This window comes from Rhineura floridana, chromosome 4, assembly GCF_030035675.1.
Source record: "Rhineura floridana isolate rRhiFlo1 chromosome 4, rRhiFlo1.hap2, whole genome shotgun sequence".
Taxonomy (NCBI): Eukaryota; Metazoa; Chordata; class Lepidosauria; order Squamata; family Rhineuridae; genus Rhineura; species Rhineura floridana.
The window spans coordinates 10,755,342-10,774,329 of record NC_084483.1 but is presented as its reverse complement, the minus strand read 5'-3'; the positions used below and the strand labels follow the sequence as shown (position 1 = coordinate 10,774,329).

General features: G+C 42.3%; 1 protein-coding gene across 6 annotated transcripts in view; it reads right to left on the bottom strand.

Annotated features, from left to right (window-relative positions):
• Positions 1 to 18,988, bottom strand: part of FBXW11 (F-box and WD repeat domain containing 11) — a 101,827-nt gene that overhangs the window by 70,899 nt on the left and 11,940 nt on the right. For 2 of the 6 annotated variants that reach the window (XM_061622468.1, XM_061622470.1), the window contains exon 2: positions 17,670 to 17,749. The exons of 3 other annotated variants lie outside the window; for them this stretch is intronic. The gene's annotated coding sequence lies outside the window, so the exon portion shown is untranslated. Of the gene's footprint in view, positions 1 to 14,288; positions 14,309 to 17,669; positions 17,750 to 18,988 lie in introns of those variants that run through there. One more of the 6 variants, XM_061622467.1, reaches the window with a different exon arrangement.

The window sequence follows — 18,988 nt, the reverse complement described above, 5'->3', positions numbered from 1 at the left end:
TTAATTCTTATCAGTTATTAATGGGGTGAAACATTTTAACAACATCAATTACATACATGACTGGCCAAATAAGTCCAACCAGATCACAAATACTTACAAAGAATCTGATAAGACCTGTGCAATCTCTTGCCACATTCAAGAGAGGCAAGTTCAGGATAATTCATCCTGATCATGCCCTATATGGGCTTCAAATCACAAGCTTCATTTTTAAATGAATCACAGGCTTCCAAATAAATCTATCTACAGGGAAGCTTTGAGCAGTATGTGCCCCAGCTTTAATTTAAACCTTACACTATAAAGCTTCTACTGTTCCTTTGAAATCAAGAAATATGTAAAAGAGTTAAGGCATAATACAGAAATCTACCTTACATTTGACCGAAAGGACAAAACACATTGAATGAAACTTCTGTTTGCATTGCAAAAGGCAGACCACTACGTCATATGTGTTTCAAAAGCAGCCAAAAGTATTGGAAGAGTGAGATTGTTGTGCTTAAGTGTTTGAGAAATGCAAATTTAAAGCTACATTGTACACAAACAAGTAGCCAAGCAGTTCTCTGGGACTGTGGCCAAAGATGACCTGGCTGTAATCCTCAGTACAGATGCATCACGTGCCTGAACTCAAAACTTTTTCTGATAATTTCTTTTTCTGCAATGTTTCATAACTCAATCCCAGTACCAAGTTTATAAATTCCTGAATTTAAAAGGCAGGTTGAGGATTTGTTTTGCCAGGGGAAAACGGTTTGGAAAAAAAGATTTCTGGTGGCTACAAGAGGGGAACTTGGCTCTATAGATAGAAACAGTTAGTTATAAGTTTAAGAGGTCCACAAAGCTACTTGTGGAAACAAAGGACAGATCAGGCACAGGTGATGAACTTAAGCCTCTGAATTTTGATATCACGTCTTTTGGCGTTTCCAAGATAAAAACAGAGTGCGTGAAAGAATGTTGATCTCAGCGTTACCCAGATTCTCTCCAATTGTGTTTAATAGACAGGGCTGGAAAATCTCAGGCATTCTGTCACCTCGGCTCTTATAACTGATGCTGGCTCCTAAATATAAGAATTATTTTTCAGGCAGGTATAGAGAGATCATCAAAATGCCTGTATTCAATTAAAGGTATAATTCAACAGCTCACAGCTTACTAGTAGAGCACATGCTTGATAAGCAGAGGTTCCAAGTTCAATCCCTGGCATCTCTAGTAAAAAATAAGATATTTTGTAGAAGGGCTGGGAAAAACCTCTCCCTAAAGCCTTGGGCCGTACTGGGTGAGATGCACCAATGATCTCTGTCAGTATAAGACAGCTTTATGAGTGCACACATGAGCTATGCTAGATGGATACAGTGTCTTTATACTGATGGCCCCAGACAAAGCTATTTTACCCCAATATTAAAATATTGCTATTGAGATATACATTGCATTTAAAAATAATACAAATAAGTAGTGTTATATCAAGTAGCGATATTTCAACTTAAAGTCACAATAGTAAGTTACATTGTTGCAAGTGGGCCTTCAGGTATTGCCATTTACCTATCCTAAGTGGCCAAGAGGTTAAGCAGCTCCAGGAACAATGCCTGGTCCCTGCACAACTCTGGCCTTGTCCAAAAAAAAATCAATCAGACAAATCTCTTCTTAATTAAAGAAAAGCACTAACCTAAGCAGGTTATTCCTGGAAGAAGTCTAATTAGCAGCACTTCTTTCAGTCACTTCTCTCTTTTTTAAAATTATGCAGAGAATTAACTTTGGCAGAGTTCAAAGACATATCTAGTCAAAACAGGCAGGGCCATTCACTCACTAGTCCCTCCACCAATTCATTCAGATCACAGTGGGCCACAAGACAAAGATGGTGCTTGCACAGATGTCAATGCAATAAAGTAAGATCAAACATTAGCACAAAAGAATGACCTGGGAGAAAATGTCTTCCCAGACCAAAATATGCTGGCCCACTAGCACATAATTATTTAAGAAGCTACTGGGATACACATCACCATATTGTACAATACAGTGAACTAGCACTTCGGTGTGGTGGCAAGCATTCGTGGTAATCACTGTAGTCTCTTTAGTAGGAAAGGAAAACAAAGTAGATTGACTTTTAGTAGATATAAGTTGAACAGCAGGAATCAAACACACTCAAGCTGACAGGCACAGGTCAACAGCAAAAGAAACAGATTTAGCTGTAAAATATTAAACACTGATTTAATGCCACACTTAAGAAACAGACGGACTTTCTGAACAGTGATCTAAGGTGTGGTTATAGAATTTAAGGAAAATTATTGCTATTACAATATATTGTCATAAACTGGGCATGCTTCAAGTTGAAAGGTGTATATTAGCACAACCTAATGCATTCTCATCAGTTCAGCTCATCCTATTTTGGACTTTATGTCCTATGCAACTTCCTTCAAATGAAGTCAAAATGACAGAACTAAGTAAAATGGACCAATGCTTTTCAATGTTTCATGAGCTGACAAGTTGTGAAGGAACATACTGCATTGGACCTTCATGAGAACAAGTAATATATGGAATGTTATAGGTTGATGAAACACGGATGTTATGTTAGATGTCTACCAGAATTGTGCAAGTTGTTAACTATAGTTATTTCCAATTCTCAGCACTGCATTATTTACACAGTATCCCCAGTGTACATGGCTCTCTGCAGACTAACCAACAGGAGAGGCAGATCCTTGCCCAGAGGACCTCACAATCTAAAATTTGACATTAGAGAAGACAAAAGGGGAGAGACAGGGGCTAACAAGGGATGAAGGTAAACCACTGCCCTGTATGGATACAGAATGTAAATGCACACATTTGTCCATTGGGGAGTAAGGGCTAAGGAGAGATTAAGCAGGGAGCTTCACAGAAAAAGTGTATTTCGAGAGGGGGAGAGAGATGGCATCGAACAGGAGTTTTGAAAGAAAGTTCCAGACATCAGGGAGCAACAAAAGAATGAGCAATGGCATTTTAAAACAGGAGACTTTTGGCAATGTAGAAATCCTGAACAGGTTAATCAAATCACATGTGCACATGACTGTTAAGTATGCAAGATATATTTTACACACACACACACAGATTACAGCATCCAAAGCAAATAAAATTTTATTTACCTTGTAGTTGAAAGAAGACTCCCCCCACCCCCCAATCCTCTTAACACACTCTAAAGAAAATACACCTTGAAAATGAGGGGGAAAAATGGAGAATTGCTGCTGGTCACATCTGTGACAACTTCTGAATTCCTATCATCATGGCCTTTTTACAAGGACTGCATCTGTTGCTTCATGGCACTGCTTCCCTTACAATATTTCTGTTCAATATTTAGCTGTTCAAATGCAATAATTCACTGACGCTGCTTCCCCACCCCTGCCCCACTCTATTTGAAAGACTACCTTGGATAAAATGCACAAGAAAACTTTGGGAGTAGGAAAACTGAATCTTTATGCTCTAGAAGTGAAAGCTTCAACAGATGTGATTCCAAGGCAACTGCATCACCAACCATTTTATAAAAACCCTACAAGATATGAAAATTAGATACTTTCTTAAATGCCCCCAGGGACTTAAGATAGTAGCAGGTAGTGCCACTCCTTTTATGGGTGAGAATGTATGTACCTTTCTTTCTAGTTTACCAAGAAAGCATCCTTCAACCCTTGCCAAAGATGGGCTGGTCCCTTTAGCAACAAGAGCGGGACTACACCTTGCAGGCAAAACAGATGCTGGCCGAGCTTGAAAGAGCTGCTCAAGCTCGTAAAAGCTCACTGCTTTAAAACAGCTGACCCCCTATGGCATGTCACAAAGTGCTTTTGAAGCCCATCATAGTTTCAAACACTCAGTTTGCCATGGAAAACAGGAGACTGCTGTTGGGAGAAAAAGTTTAAAGCTCTCCATAATTTTTTGGATCCTTGCCCACAGCCTCCCACTCCAGCTACAACACTGTTGCCCCAGAGAAGAAATTGGGAAAGATCACCCCCATGAATACCTTGTATCGAGCATCAGCACTGCTGAGGGCAAGCTCAATTAAGGAAGTAGGAAGAGGCATTACATTTCCGGGCACAGAATCCTTGAGGCCACATGGTCCCCTACCTGACTCACTGTAGCCTTTTTCAAGTGTTCTCCCCTCCATATGATTACAAATGTGCGAGGGGGAGAGCAGGGTTACACTTACTGCCCCTGCTGTGTACTCACTGACCCCATCCCCACAGTCCACTCATGGGTGTGGGGGGGAAGGCAGGTCTGAAGTGGGTAGCCTGCTGTATGTAAGTTGGCTTTCCACATTATTTCTAAACTGCATAGGGAGCCTATACACATGCAGCAGGCTCCCCTCAGCTTCAAACCTTCCCGAAGGCATGAATGGCAGGGGAGGGGAGCAAATGCAGCCCCACTCCTCCTCACGCATGATTGTAATTGCATGAGGGGAAAGCGACGGAAAAGTTCCAATATGAGTGCATTCCCTGTGGCAGAGATGGTCACAGGCCAGATGCAGCCCTTGAGAACTGTATTTGGCCCCTAGTGGCCATACGAAATTTTGTTCAAGTTGTGGATTTTGTAAGCAAATGTACAAAATTGTATGCTATACTACAATGCATGTGCTCTACAACTCTGAAGCCTCAATAGCCAAACAATGCCAACCTGATTGGGGCTGACCACTTACATGGGAGCTCATTTATAATCCCTTCTCTTGCACTGGAGATGGCTCATACTGACGAAAAGCAAAAACCATTGTGAAACCTTGGGAACCCAGCAGGAAAGCAAGCATGCACACAAACATATACAACACACACATAAACAGCAATTTAATCTTATTGATCTTGGTAGCTTCTGGAATCCACATCACTGTCTGGAGAATAGTGACCCCCCCCCCTTCCCTTAACCCAACTCAAGGGCTATGTATACCATACCAGAAGTCAAGCACAATAGCTGGGAAAGGGACAGAAGGGTAGCAGACATACTTTGTATATATGATAACCATATTCTCTTTGCCACTTCTGCCAAATTGTACCAATTCTAATTATATTTTCATCTGTTGAATTGTCACAAGAATGCAGAAGGTCAAGTATGGTACTTAGCCACATTGTTCTCAGGTCGCAAAGGGCAGTTTTGTTCTTCGAAGGGAGGCTGCCATTTTCTTCCAACATGGGCAACATTTAGGAGTCAAATGCTGGGAAATAACAGCCAATGGGGGGGAGGGGAGAACAATCTCATTTAAGTTGTGCTCCCAGCCGACTTAATTCAATCCAGGAAAGTGATTTAATACTGGACTAAGAGTAAAATCCTATGCACATCTGCTTAGAAGTAAGTCCAATTACTGAACTCAACGGGGCTTATGCTCAGGTAAGTAGATCTAGGATTTCATCATAAGATTCATTTCAACTTCAGAATCTATACATATTTCTTCATTAATTATTTCATGCACCAATGAATCTGGCAGTTTAGCTAACAGTCCTATGGCATGTTCACTGAAGCACAATACCGGGGAAATGGTCTGTTATTCATTTTATTTATTTGAGTTTAAGGCCCACCCTATCCCTCCTTTTGATGGAATAGCACATCCATACATTTCCCCAGTTCTTTACAATTTGGTTGTATAACCATCCCTCACCTGGATCATACCACATTCACATCATACATTTAATAATAATAATAATAATATTTAATTTGTCTGTCGCCTATCTGGCAAATAGCCACTCTAGACGATGTACATTAAAATGAGATAAAATACAACAATACAACAATATCAATTGCAGTCATGTTAATAACAGTAGATAAAATACTGGACAGTCAATACATATAAAAGCATTTATATTAACAGCATATGATAGATGGTAAAATCATGAAGATTTACCCTTCCCAAGGACCTCAAAGGCCTGTTGGAAAAGCCACGTCTTCAGGGCCTTGCGGAATACCTCTAGGGAAGGGGCATGTCGAAGGTCACATGGGTGGGAGTTCCAGAGAGTGGGGGCCACCACAGAAAAGGCTCTCTCCCTAGTACCCACCAACCTAGCTGTTTTGGTTGGCGGGATTGCGAGAAGGCCTTGAGTGGCTGATCTAGTTGGGTGGCATAATTGGTGGCGGTGGAGGCGCTCTTTCAGGTAAGCTGGGCCGAAACCGTATAGGGTTTTAAAGGTTAATACCAACACCTTGAATTGGGCCCGGAAAATAACCGGCAGCCAGCGTAGATCAAATAATACTGGCGTAATGTGGTCTCGGCGGCGGCTGTTGGTAAGTAAGCGCGTCGCTGCATTCTGTACAAGTTGTAATTTCCGGGTCGTTTTCAAGGGTAACCCCACATAGAGCGCATTACAGTAGTCTAATCGAGAGGTGACCAGGGCATGCACCACGAGTGGGAGCTGTTGAACCGGGAGGTAGGGTTGCAGCCTACGTATAAGGTGTAATTGATACCAAGCTGCCCGGCTCACAGCCAAAATCTGAGCCTCCATGGACAGCTTGGAATCAAGAACAACCCCGAGGCTGCGGACCTGGTCCTGTAGGGGCAACTTCACTCCATCAAACACCAGGTCAACATCTCCTAACCCTCCCTTGTCTCCCACAAGTAGTACCTCGGTCTTATCAGGGTTCAACTTCAACCTGTTCCTGCCCATCCATCCACTCGCGGATTCCAGGCACTTGGACATGGTCTCCACAGCCCTCTCCGGTGAAGATTTAAATGAGAGATAGAGCTGAGTGTCATCCGCATATTGGTGACACTGCAGCCCAAATCTCCTGATGATCTCTCCCAGCGGCTTTACATAGATGTTAAATAGCATGGGTGAGAGGATAGAACCCTGTGGCACACCGCAGTTGAGAGGCCAAGGGTCTGAAACCTCATCACCCAATGCTACCTGTTGGCGCCTATCAGAGAGAAAGGAGTGGAACCACCGTAAAACTGTGCCTCCCAATCCCATACTCTCCAGGCGATCTAACAAGATACCATGGTCTACGGTATCAAAAGCCACTGAGAGATCCAGGAGGACAAGGAAGGTGAGTTCTCCCCTATCCAATGCCCTCCTCATATCATCAACCAGAGCGACCAAGGCTGTTTCAGTTCCATGTCCAGTCCTGAAACCCGATTGGTATGGATCTAGATAATCCGTTTCATCCAAGTGTGTCTGCAACTGATTTGCCACCACTCTCTCAATGACCTTGCCCAAGAATGGTAAGTTCAAGATTGGGCGAAAGTTGGTTAAAATCTGGGGATCCAAGGAGAACTTGTTTAGGATGGGTTTAATAATAGCCTCCTTGAGGGCTAATGGCATAACACCCTGTTGGAGGGATGCATTAACCATTGCCTTGATCCCCTCACCCAATCTCTCTTTGCAGCTCATAAGGAGCCACGATGGGCAAGGGTCATTTAGACAAGTGGTAGGCCTTACAGATGAGAGCACCTTGTCCACATCCTCAGAAGGAGGAGGCCGAAATCGATCCCATTTGACCGGTTTGCAACTGGTCAACTCTAGCTCACTCACTGTATCCACGGCGCACGGAATCGAGCTCCTCAGGTGTTCGATTTTATCAGTACTTTTTAAAGTACTTTTAAAGTACCCTATACGGTTTCGGCCCGGTATATCTGAAGGAATGCCTCCAGAATCACCGATTGTGCCGTCTGACGAGATCAGCCTCGCAAGACCTTCTCTCGGTCCCACCGGTGAGAACAGCTAGGCTGGTACGGACCAGAGAGAGGGCATTCTCTGTTGTGGCCCCCACCCTCTGGAACTCTCTCCCTTTCGATCTCAGACACGCTCCCTCCCTGTCCAGCTATCGCCGAGCCTTGAAGACCTGGCTGTTCAGGCAGGCCTACAAGATTGGGACAGATTAACTTATGTTATAATTGAATTAATGAATGGTTTTTTAACTTAAAATTTGATTATGTTGATCTATATGTATTGTTTTTATTCTTGTTGTTCGTCGCCTAGAGTGTCCCTAACCCGGACAGATAGGAGGCTGAAAAATAAAATTTATTTATTTATTTTATTTTTATTTTATTCCACTTTAAACAGATTCTTCCCCCAAAGAATCCTCGGAAATGTAGTTAAGGAAAGGGTGCTGAGACCCCTATTCCCCTCACAGAGCTATAGTTCACAAAGTGGTTTAACAATCAATCCCTCTTCCCAGGGAACTCTGGGAACTGCAGCTCTGTGAGGAGAATAGGGGCCGCCTAACAACTCTTAGCACCCCTCACAAACCACACTTCCCACGATTCTTTGGGGGAAGTAATGGCTGTTTACAAAGGGGAATAATAGTTCTTCAACTGTATGGTGTGAATGCAGCCACAGTCTAATATAGTAACCTGTGTTAGCACAGAGCACCCACTGCCCCCCAAAAGGATCACAAGCAACTTAATATTGTTGTCTTTTACTCATCACAGCACACTGAGGATTCCAACAGGCTCAACAGAGGTCTCCCTCCTATGCATGCACAGCAAGCAGCACAACGTTAGGGGGAAGGAGAGCTAGACATGCCTCCCATATTCCTGGGCAGCCCTCCTTCTCAGTGCCTTGCTAGCTAGTTACTTATGCTTCAAGCACGAATAGCTTGGAGGGATGGATAGGAAAAATGGGAGGCATTCACAGATCTCCCATTTTCAGTGTCCATATTGCATGGACTCTGCCAGGGGGGAGGCAAACAGAGTTCTGTTGAGCCCTGACCGAAACACATTATGTGCAGGTGCCACAGTTGCAGTGCAAGGGGGTCATGTAGTTAATATCATGATGAGCAGGCGTTACATACTGCAAACAAATAATCAGTGCATTTATATTAAATGAGAAGACAAGACACATCAGAGGAACATTTAAAATGACGCCTGGAGTCATTTATTTGTGAAACTAACAGCTCTTTGGTTTTCTCCCAATACATCCAACCAAGCTATCAGCGGGGTACATCCATTTCTATCTGAAGAAATATTTTACTCCTGTTATATCACAACCATCTTAAAATGAAAGAGGAATACTGTGAGCTACATTCACACACTATAATAAGCCAGGATAGATACTGTTTTTCATCTAAGCACTTTGTTATTACAGAGAAAATCCACACAGATGAGTTTATACCTGCTGCTCCAAACAGTTAATTATGAAAGGTTCAATCTAGACCATTTCTTCAAGGAGATATTTCAAGATTTGTCTTTAGTCACTAAAAAGTCAGCAAATAATGATCTTAGATGCAATCTGCTAGCAACCGCAAAATATAGTTAACGTTCATAGTCACTGGGCTCAGTTTCTATTTGTGAAAGACTAACTCGTATCCATCAGCTTTAATGTGTGTGGTTTTCTCCTCAAACAAATTACTAGGAAAGATCTTTCTATTAATAGCTATTTGGCATAGGATGGTATAAACCCACAGCAAGGTACTAAACAATGAAAGTCCATTCTGTTTTCAAAGTCTTCCTTCTAGATTAGAGACCGACAATGCAGTTCCCTTCAGAAGTTGTGGACTACAACTCTCATCATCCCTGAATATTGGCCATGCTGGCTGGGGTTGACTGTAGCTGTAGTCCTACAATATCTAGAGGATACCACGTTGGCTACCCATGTTATAGATTCATGAGATCTAACTGAAATCCAAGGCAACAAAGAGACAAAACCTCTGTGTATATAAGATGTATATAAAAGAATGGAAACCGTAAGATTGACTGCAGTCAATAAAATAGGTTAATTAAATCCTAAACTTTGCAAAATACCTAACACCCTAAGGTAAATCCCATCTAAAAATGACTGTTATTTGCAAAAGGTCACTAGCAATACTTCTGTTATCCAACAGCAAGAGACATTGACACTAGGGACTGTCAGTTAGGAGTTCTGCTAAAAGAGCCCAAGCAGGAATGGGCACAATTCTCTCCCTGACACAGCCCAACTCTTTGTAGCATAGGAAAAGCAGACCAAACTGAGAAAGAAGGCATTGTGACCTCAGTCCCCTGAAACTGTAGCTCTTAAGCAACCATATTAACACAATTCTCACATCATGGGAAACAGTTAATGATTTACTGTGAATAATGATGTCGTTTTTCACTTTGCTCCTCCTCTAGTGCATGTGGGAGCAACAAACCATTTATTAATTGTCTGAATATGTCTGAACCAGGTATTGTGGTTTGTTTCACTCAAACGAACCATGACTAGTAAGCCAAGAACAAACCTCAGATTCACATCATGGTTTGTTTTGAACAAAGATAACCATGATCACCAGTTTGAACATGACACTAAGCCAGAATTTGTGGTTAGTTGCTCCCACACCCAACGACTAAGTGGGCTGTTCATTTGTGTTGTACAGTTTCTATCTAAAGCCAGGCTTCTTGGGTTCCCTACAGGCCAAATGGCACACACAATGATAGTCGATCCATTGGTTCAAATGCAGGCCATGCCCCTAAAAAGCATTTTAAAAGAAAAAAGGACACGCAGGTGAGGAGAGCGGCGCACACCAGTCACTCATCTCTCCCTACCCTTTCCCCTCAAAAGCTATCCTCCTGGCTGAGCTCACTTGCCTTCAGCCAAGCTCTGGCACTAAAAAGTACCCAAAAGAGACAGATTTCAGAGAGGTAAACCATGGCCCTGTCACCACCATGTCTAACTTGGCCCCAAGCCTAAACTCAGACTGTTCTTTCTAAAGTGCCTTCTGCTGTCACTACACCAGTGGGGTGAGAGAGTACAGCTGGGCAAAGTAAGCCCACCCCAGGCAACACGGTCCCAAAGACACAAGAGACACCTCACCCATCCCCAAGCTGCACAGTAAGCAACTCAAGAGGAGCCTCTGGTGTTTTACTTCCACTTTAATGTTTTGCAACAACTCAGCATAAACAAGTAAGAATATGTTCTTTGTGACTGTCAAAAAACTGTGGTGTGTAATTGTCCACATTGCTCACAGCTCATTTTGGTGCCTGTATGCTAAAATGTCTTATTCTCAAAACAAGAATGTTTCCTTGTCTTTTTAAAAAACAACTAAGGCTGCAATCCAATACACTTACCTGCAAGTAGGTCCCATGGAACCCAATGGAGCTTACTTCTGAGTAGACATGTATTGGACTGTAGCCTTAGTTGTTTAATGCTATTCAATTGGCATGTATGCATTAGCAGTCTCAGATTTTTAAGAGAGTTCTGTAAAATTGGCCCCAATCAATCAGATGCTGGCTCTAACAATACTGATAGTTGGCATTTATATAGCATTGGATACTTCAAGTGCTTCACAGATATTCTACTGGAATCATGACAATACTGTAAGAGAAGCCACTATTATTACTCCCATACTGCCAGAAGTTGGTTGGGGGAGGCAGAGAGAGAGAAAATGGTTTGACTAAGTCCATCTAGTGTGATCATGGGAGAGGCAAGATTCAAACCAGAAAACTTTCCAATTCGAAGCTTGGTCTCTTACCATATAAGCTGAATCACTCCAAGCCCTTTAAGAAGTAACAAAATCACATGCACATGCTGAATTCAGCAATGTGTTCATTTTCCTATACGTGGAAACAGCATGTCTGTTGAGACACCTCCATTAAAGAATATCCCAAGTGTGACCTACATATGTGTTGGCCTAGTTTTGACTGTTCAAACACTCGAACATTATTCTAAGATGTTCAGTCCTCTGCATGTTAATATCCTTGTATTTATAAAAATATACATATTATTTTCTCCACTGTCTTAAACTGAAGAGGATCAGCTAAGAGCATTTTCTTTAAGCATGCAAAGTCAATTATTATCACCAAGAAATAGTAACAATCACGGGCTGCACAGCAGGAACCGGGGTTTAAGGAACTTGCCAGGCTATAGATCAGCAATGGAGAATCTCAGGCCCGGGGAGGCAAATGTGGCTCTCCAGGCCCCTGTAGCTGACCCTCTGGACACTCTCCAGCGACACATTCTCTTCCCAGGCCCTACCCCTTACCAGTCCTGCTGCACACACTCCTCAAGTGTTTTTGCCTGGCTAGAATGTCTGCTTGAATTCAAATAAAGCTTGCCTGCTTGGATCGGATGGAGGATGAAGAGGGTGTGAGTGTGTACAAAGGTAAAATTTATTTTCATTGTTCCATCCACTTTTGCCTCTGGACCTGCCCACCACTGACATGTGGACGCTAGAGGTTTGCTCAGATGGGATTTCAGCGCACATGCTGAAAATGATTCCCCAACCACTGCTATAAACCCTCAGGCAAAACTTGCTCCATTAAGAAGTGCAGTTTCCCCCACTTCAGCAGTAACTTATGTATGTGAACCCACGTTCAATCCTTGCTCAAGGAAGGGCAGCTGACTGCCTATAATTTTGAAGGAATGCATTTGGCCACAATTGCATTATTGCCATGTATTCAAGATATTTATTGTTCTGATCCTGCTGCAGTTTTTGCCATTATAATGTCAGTTTATATTAACAGATGGGCTAAAAATAATTGAACAGAGTTTCTATCTAGAGCAGTGTTTCTCAACCAGGGGAGGGGGAGTGAGTGTTTCCAAAAAATATGTACAGTGTAAGTAACTAACAATATTAAAATATAGAAGTATGAAATGTTATATTCAGAAGGTGAGAAAATCGCATGTGGCTTATTCCGTGATCTGCACATCATCACAGGTGCATAATAGTTCAGAATTATTATGGGAGCCAGGTTTGAAGGGTGCGCGCAGGATTTTTATATTGGAATGGGTTAAAAAGAGGGGGCATGAGTTTAAAAAAGGTTGAGGAACACTGATATAGAAGATAGGGGAGTTGCCATTCTGGACAGCCAGTATTTTATTTATTTATTTTATTTTATTCGATTTATATACCGCCCACAGCCCGAAGGCTCTCAGGGCGGTGCACAACATAGGATAAAATACAATAAAATCACAAAACAGTAGAGCGTAAATACCAAACAATAAACAACCTAATATACGTTAAAAGCTTAAAAATAGATTAAAATGCCTGGGAGAATAAAAAGGTTTTCACCTGGCGCCAAAAAGATAAAAGTGTAGGCGCCAGGCGGACCTCATCAGGGAGACTGTTCCATAATTCGGGGGCAGCCACTGAAAAGGCCCTAGATCTTGTTACGACCCTCCGAGCTTCTCTGTGAGTCGGAACTCGGAGGAGGGCCTTAGATGTTGAACATAGTGAACGGGTAGTTTCATATCGGGAGAGGCGTTCCACTAGGTATTCCAATCTTTTCTAAAGTAATTGCAAGATCTAGTAAATTCTCCTCTCGTTTTATAGATGCAGACAAGGACAGACAAACTAACCAAAACAAAAAACGAGGGGGGTCACTACTGGTCATCTGGCAAGTGACTTAATTTATGGCTTCAGACATTTATTTTAAAAGATTATTATTATTATTATTATTATTATTAATAATAATAATAATAATAATAATAATATACAGCCAGTGTGGTGTAGTGGTTAAGGTGTTGGACTACGACCTGGAAGACCAGAATTCGAATCCCCACACAGCCATGAAGCTCACTGGGTGACCTTGGGCCAATCACTGCCTCTCAGCCTCAGAGGAAGGCAATGGTAAACCCCTTCTGAATACTGCTTACCATGAAAACCCTATTCATAGGGTCGCCATAAGTCATAATCGACTTGAAGGCAAACCATCATCATTATTATTATTTATTGCATTTATATACCGCCCTATAGCCAAAGCTCTCTGGGTGGTTTACAACAATTAAAAACATTAAAAACAAATACACAAATTTAAAAAACACATTAAAAAAAACAATTTAAAAACACATGCTAAAATACTAACATGCCTGGGAGAAGAGGAAAGTCTTGACCTGGCGCTGAAAAGATAACACTGTTGGTGCCAGGCGTACCTCATCATAGAAACCATTCCATAATTTGGGGGCCATCATTGAGAAGGCCCTCTCTTTTGTTGCCATCCTCTGAGGTTCCCTTGGAGTAGGCACCCGGAGGAGGGCCTTTGATGTTGAGCATAGTGTACAGGTGGGTTCATGTCGGGAGAGGCGTTCCATCACGTACTGTGGTCCCAAGCAGTGTAAGGCTTTATAAGTTAAAACCAGCACCTTCAATCGAGCTTGGAAACATACAGGCAGCCAATGCAAGCGGGCCAGAATCGGTTTCATATGTTTGAACTGTCTAGTCCCTGTTACCAATCTGGCTGCTGCATTTTGCACAAGCTGCAGTTTCCGAACCGTCTTCAAAGGAAACCCCACGGAAAGCGCATTGCAGCAATCTAACTTGGAGGTTACCAGAGCATGGACAACTGAAGCCAGGTTATCCCTGTCCAGATAGCAGCGTAGCTGGGCCACCAACCGAAGTTGGTAGAAGGCACTCCGTGCCACTGAGGCTACCTGAGCCTCAAGTGACAGAGATGGTTCTAGAAGAACCCCCAAACTACGAACCTGCTCCTTCAGGGGGAGTGAAACTCCATCCAGGACAGGTTGGACATCCACCATCCAGTCAGAAGAACCACCCACTAACAGCATCTTGTCTGGACTGAGCCTCAGTTTATTAGCCCTCATCCAGTCCATTGTCGCAGCCAGGCACCGGTTCAGCACATTGACAGCCTCACCTGAAGAAGATGAAAAGGAGAAATAGAGCTGCATGTCAACAGCATACTGATGGCAACGCACTCCAAAATTCTGGATGACTGCACCCAATGGTTTCATGTAGATGTTGAACAGCATGAGGGACAGAACTGACCCCTGCGGAACCCCATACTGGAGAATCCAGGGTGCCGAGCAATGTTCCCCAAGAACCACCTTCTGGAGCCAACCTGCCAAGTAGGAGTGGAACCACCAACATGCAGTCCCTCCCACTCCCAACTCAGCCAGTCTCCCCAGAAGGATACCATGGTCGATGGAAACGAAAGCCGCTGAGAGATCAAGGAGAATCCACAGAGTCACACTCCCCTTGTCTCTCTCCCGACAGAGGTCATAATACAGGGTGACCAAGGCTGTTTCTATGCCAAAACCAGGCCTGAAACCTGACTGAAATGGATCCAGATAATCGGTCTCATCCAAGAGTGTCTGGAGCTGGCCTAATTTATGGCTTCAGGCATTTATTTTAAAAGGATGACAGATTCTGGCTTCCAATTCATTCCTGGGCCTAATTCCAAATGCTGGTCTTGACCTGGGAAGCCTTATATGGCTTGGGACCTCAGCTCTTTAAAGGGACACTTCTTTCCATATCTCATATCCTAAGGTGTTGGACTAGGACCTGGGAGACCAGGGTTCAAATCCCCACATAGCCATGAAGCTCACTGGGTGAACTTGGGCCAGTCACTGCTTCTCAGTCTCAGGAAAACCCTATTCATAGGGTCGCCATACGGATGTAGCAGATAAATGACAATCTTAGAAATAGTGTCTAAAACAAGCATGGGGAACCTGTGGCCCTCCAGATGTTGCTGAACTACAACTCCCATCATTCCTGACCACTGGCCATGTTGGTTGGGGCTGCTGGGAGTTTTAGTGCAACAACATCTGGAGAGCTACAGGTTCTCCAGCCCTTGCTGTATACACACCATACATTTAAAACACATTGCTTCCCCCAAAGAATCCTGAGAACTGTAGTTTACCCCTCACAATTCCCAGCACCCTTAACAAACTACATTTCCCAGGAGTCTCTGAGGGGAAGTCATGTGCTTTAACTGTACGGTGTGTATGCAGCCCTGGCTAGAAAAAGCTAAGAGAAAAGGATAGATTCAAGCCCGTTAATAAGCTCAAGGCCAGCAGAGCTTTTTGCATTACTCAAGGCAAACATGACTATAAAAAATGATGCTATAAGCGCTGGCTATTCAGATGGGAAGTAAGTGAGGTGTACTACTCATTGTGCAGTGACTCAGAGAAGGCATCTGAAAAAGTTGTGGAACGAACAAAACACATAACACAGCAGCCAGTATCATTCACAGGTTTTGGAGCCTACAAAAACACAGCTAGTAAGCAGCAGTTTATGTAGCCTCGTGATTCACTGTATAGATTCACTGCAAAGAGAAGAAGGAAATCAGTGAATCAGCAATTTTATCCAGCAACAGATCCAGCTGTCACAGCAAAAGAAAAAGAAAAAGATCTAACACCAAAGCTTGGAATGGAAGAAAACAGACCTTCTGGGACCCAGAGATCCCTCATTGTACTTTTTAATGAGAACATACAACTAAAAAAGACCTTAGCTCAAAGTCTATCACACTCTAACATGGGAGTGGAGCAGCAGTTCTTAAAATACTGTTCCTTTTAGAAAAGGAGTCAAATCCCAAAACAGCTTTTATGTAACTACATAAAATTGATTTCTATAATCCCCTTTTGAATTTTTCCATTTCTTTTGCAGAGCAGCCCCAAGTGACATCTTTACAAAATAAGCAATTCCCCATGAGTTTTTCTGGGGGCGGGGAGGTGTCTCAAGCTGCAAAAAATGTTTTAAAAATCACCTAGATGCCAAGTACCAGCCCAGCACAAGTCTGTCTTCCAAATTCTTTGTTTGGCTTGGCAACTGCCGCATAGCTTAAGGTGTTTTGCAATGCCTGTTCAATCAGTTCTTCTCCTTGTCAAATGGACTTGCTTGCATTTTAGATATATAAGGATCAGTCTCAAATGGAGACCAATGCAGAATGCAGATATTGTTCGAAGAACAGATCAGAGAAATTTTGTAAACGAGAAGGAATTTTCTCAAGTAACAATGATTGCAGGGGTAATCCAGAACTGTTGTTTCTAAAATACTTTCATTACTAGTAGTAACATTTGGCCTGGAGACAGCAGAATAACTTTGTATAAAACAATTTCCAGAGTGGTAATGTCTAGCAGTGAAAACAAAGAGTTTTATGTTGCCAAACTATTGTTTTAGACTTTGTAGTATGCATGTGGCCTATTTGAATAATCAAACTTGAGTTTAGACTGGCAGATTTTACCACATGCATAAATAGGCCCAAATTTCAAGCACCAGGTGGGATGGGACACATGAAAAACTAATGAAAAGTCTGGGGAAATGTTTCAAGGCAGCAGGCTAGTTAAAAAAATGCGGGCTAGCACTTTTCGTGGATTTGCAATGTTGATTCTTTTAACAGGAAAACATTTTCTCTTTTTCTTCAAGCCCTCCCAGAGGATCACTTTTCAAGTTTGAACTCACTTCCAAGTTTGAAAAACATTTCCAGAATGGATCAGGTAAACTTCCCTGCTTGGTAGCTACTTCCAGAAAGCAACCGTTATACAAGTTAGCCTATCTAACTTCGTCTAAATAGCTTTAAAATAGATCTGAGCTGCAATCCTAAACACACCTGCTAGGAAGTAAGTCCATGTTCACTTACTTCTGAGTGAACATGCATAGGATTACACTGTTGGTTATTAAGCCTGTCAATGCTGCTCCTAGTCTCCTAGGTTTAGTCAAAACATGTCATCCCACAGTACTTCAAAATCAAGCTGCTTTAATATGGCTAAGACTCGCTTATGAAAGCCAAAACTATAAACTATATGAACACTTCACAACACAACTAACAATGATAGTAAAAGCCAGCCTTCATACTACAAAGCCATAAACTAGAAATGTACAGATTTTCCTTTTTTTAATTTAAGAGAACCATGTATTTTACTCAGAATCCACAAATGACTTTTTATTGCATTAGCAGATAAGCAATTTAGAAATCTTATCCATGAGGAAAATGGTATAGTGAAATAAATATAACGAACAGACCTGTCATCATTTAAGGCTTCAGTGTTTTGTAAACTCTATGAAGCCAGCTTTTGCTTAGCCAAACTCCACATTCGTAACACTATTGAGTACAGGGAATTTCTTACCTGAAACTCTGTTTCTGTGCTTCAGATCCACCAATCCAGAATGAATGGGGATTCGAATGGGGTTTCCTTTTCACACTTGTCTGTCAAAAGAGAGCAGCCAATCATCTTCAGCTTGGTGTATCTACTCCTTTCCTTGAACGAAATCCCAATAGCACTCCTAATGTTGTTAGAAAGACAAGGAAACCTGTACAGCTAGCAGGGTTCCAGTAGCCATTAAATCAGATGGGTCACCGGATTGGTGGATCTAAGACAAGAAACTAAATTAAAGACAAGAAATTGCACTTCCCAATACCTGACACCACTGATCCACAGCAAACAATCTTGTTTATTAACTATGCACGTGAACTGAATCAGTGACATCTTAAACACCAATACAGGCCTTAGGGAAGGCATAGCTCCAATTTCAAGAAGATTAAAAATGTGCATGTTTCTTGTTAAAATACAAAGTACCAACGGATGATCTATTTTACCAGACCTGCAAACTATGGCCAGGATCCACAGTTAATCTGAGTGTATTTAAGGGCTGAGGTTTGAATAGTAGGAATTTTTTCTATGAAGGGCAGCCCCCTATGCCAAATCACAAACTGAAACTCCCCTCAGTTTCCAAGTAGATTTTCTGTATAACATTGCAGGAGAAGGGGGCTGCTGTTCAAAACAGACCAGAAGTTCTCTGGGCTCATGGAACTAGTTGCCAAGTTCTTTGGATCATAGCCTAAGTACAGTTTGTCCCACCATTCTAGTCACGATGTCACAAATGCCCCCGAGGTGCTTGTATTAACCAATAAAATCTAAGACTGCATTCAGACATCATGCCCAACCCATTGTTTGACTTTGCATCTGAAAGCTGCCTATGTCAAAGTGGTAACACTTATTATCTTTCCAGGAGAGGAAATCTAAAAAAAATCCGAATGGCATCTGCACTCTAGAAGGCAATAATCCTTCGTTATTTGCATTGTCATATACTAAAGTAATGATGGAAGAAACAGTCCTACTGCATTCCTTCATGAGACAAGCTAATTCTGCTTTAACTATGAGATTATATCCTTCCCCAATGCAACCAGCTACCTGCTTCTTGACAAAACTTCTGCTGCCTATTTTTTCATACTGCCAATACAAGCTAGTGTCTTTGGTCTAAGACCAAGTGTGCAGAACCTTTGGCCCTCCAGATGTTGCTGAACTACAACTCTTATCAGCCCCAGCAAGCACGGCCAATAGCATGGGCGATGGGAGTTGTAGTTCAGCAACATCTGGAAGAGCAAAGTTCCCCACATCTGCCCTAGATGAAACACACATCCATGTCAAGGCTACCTTTCAATATA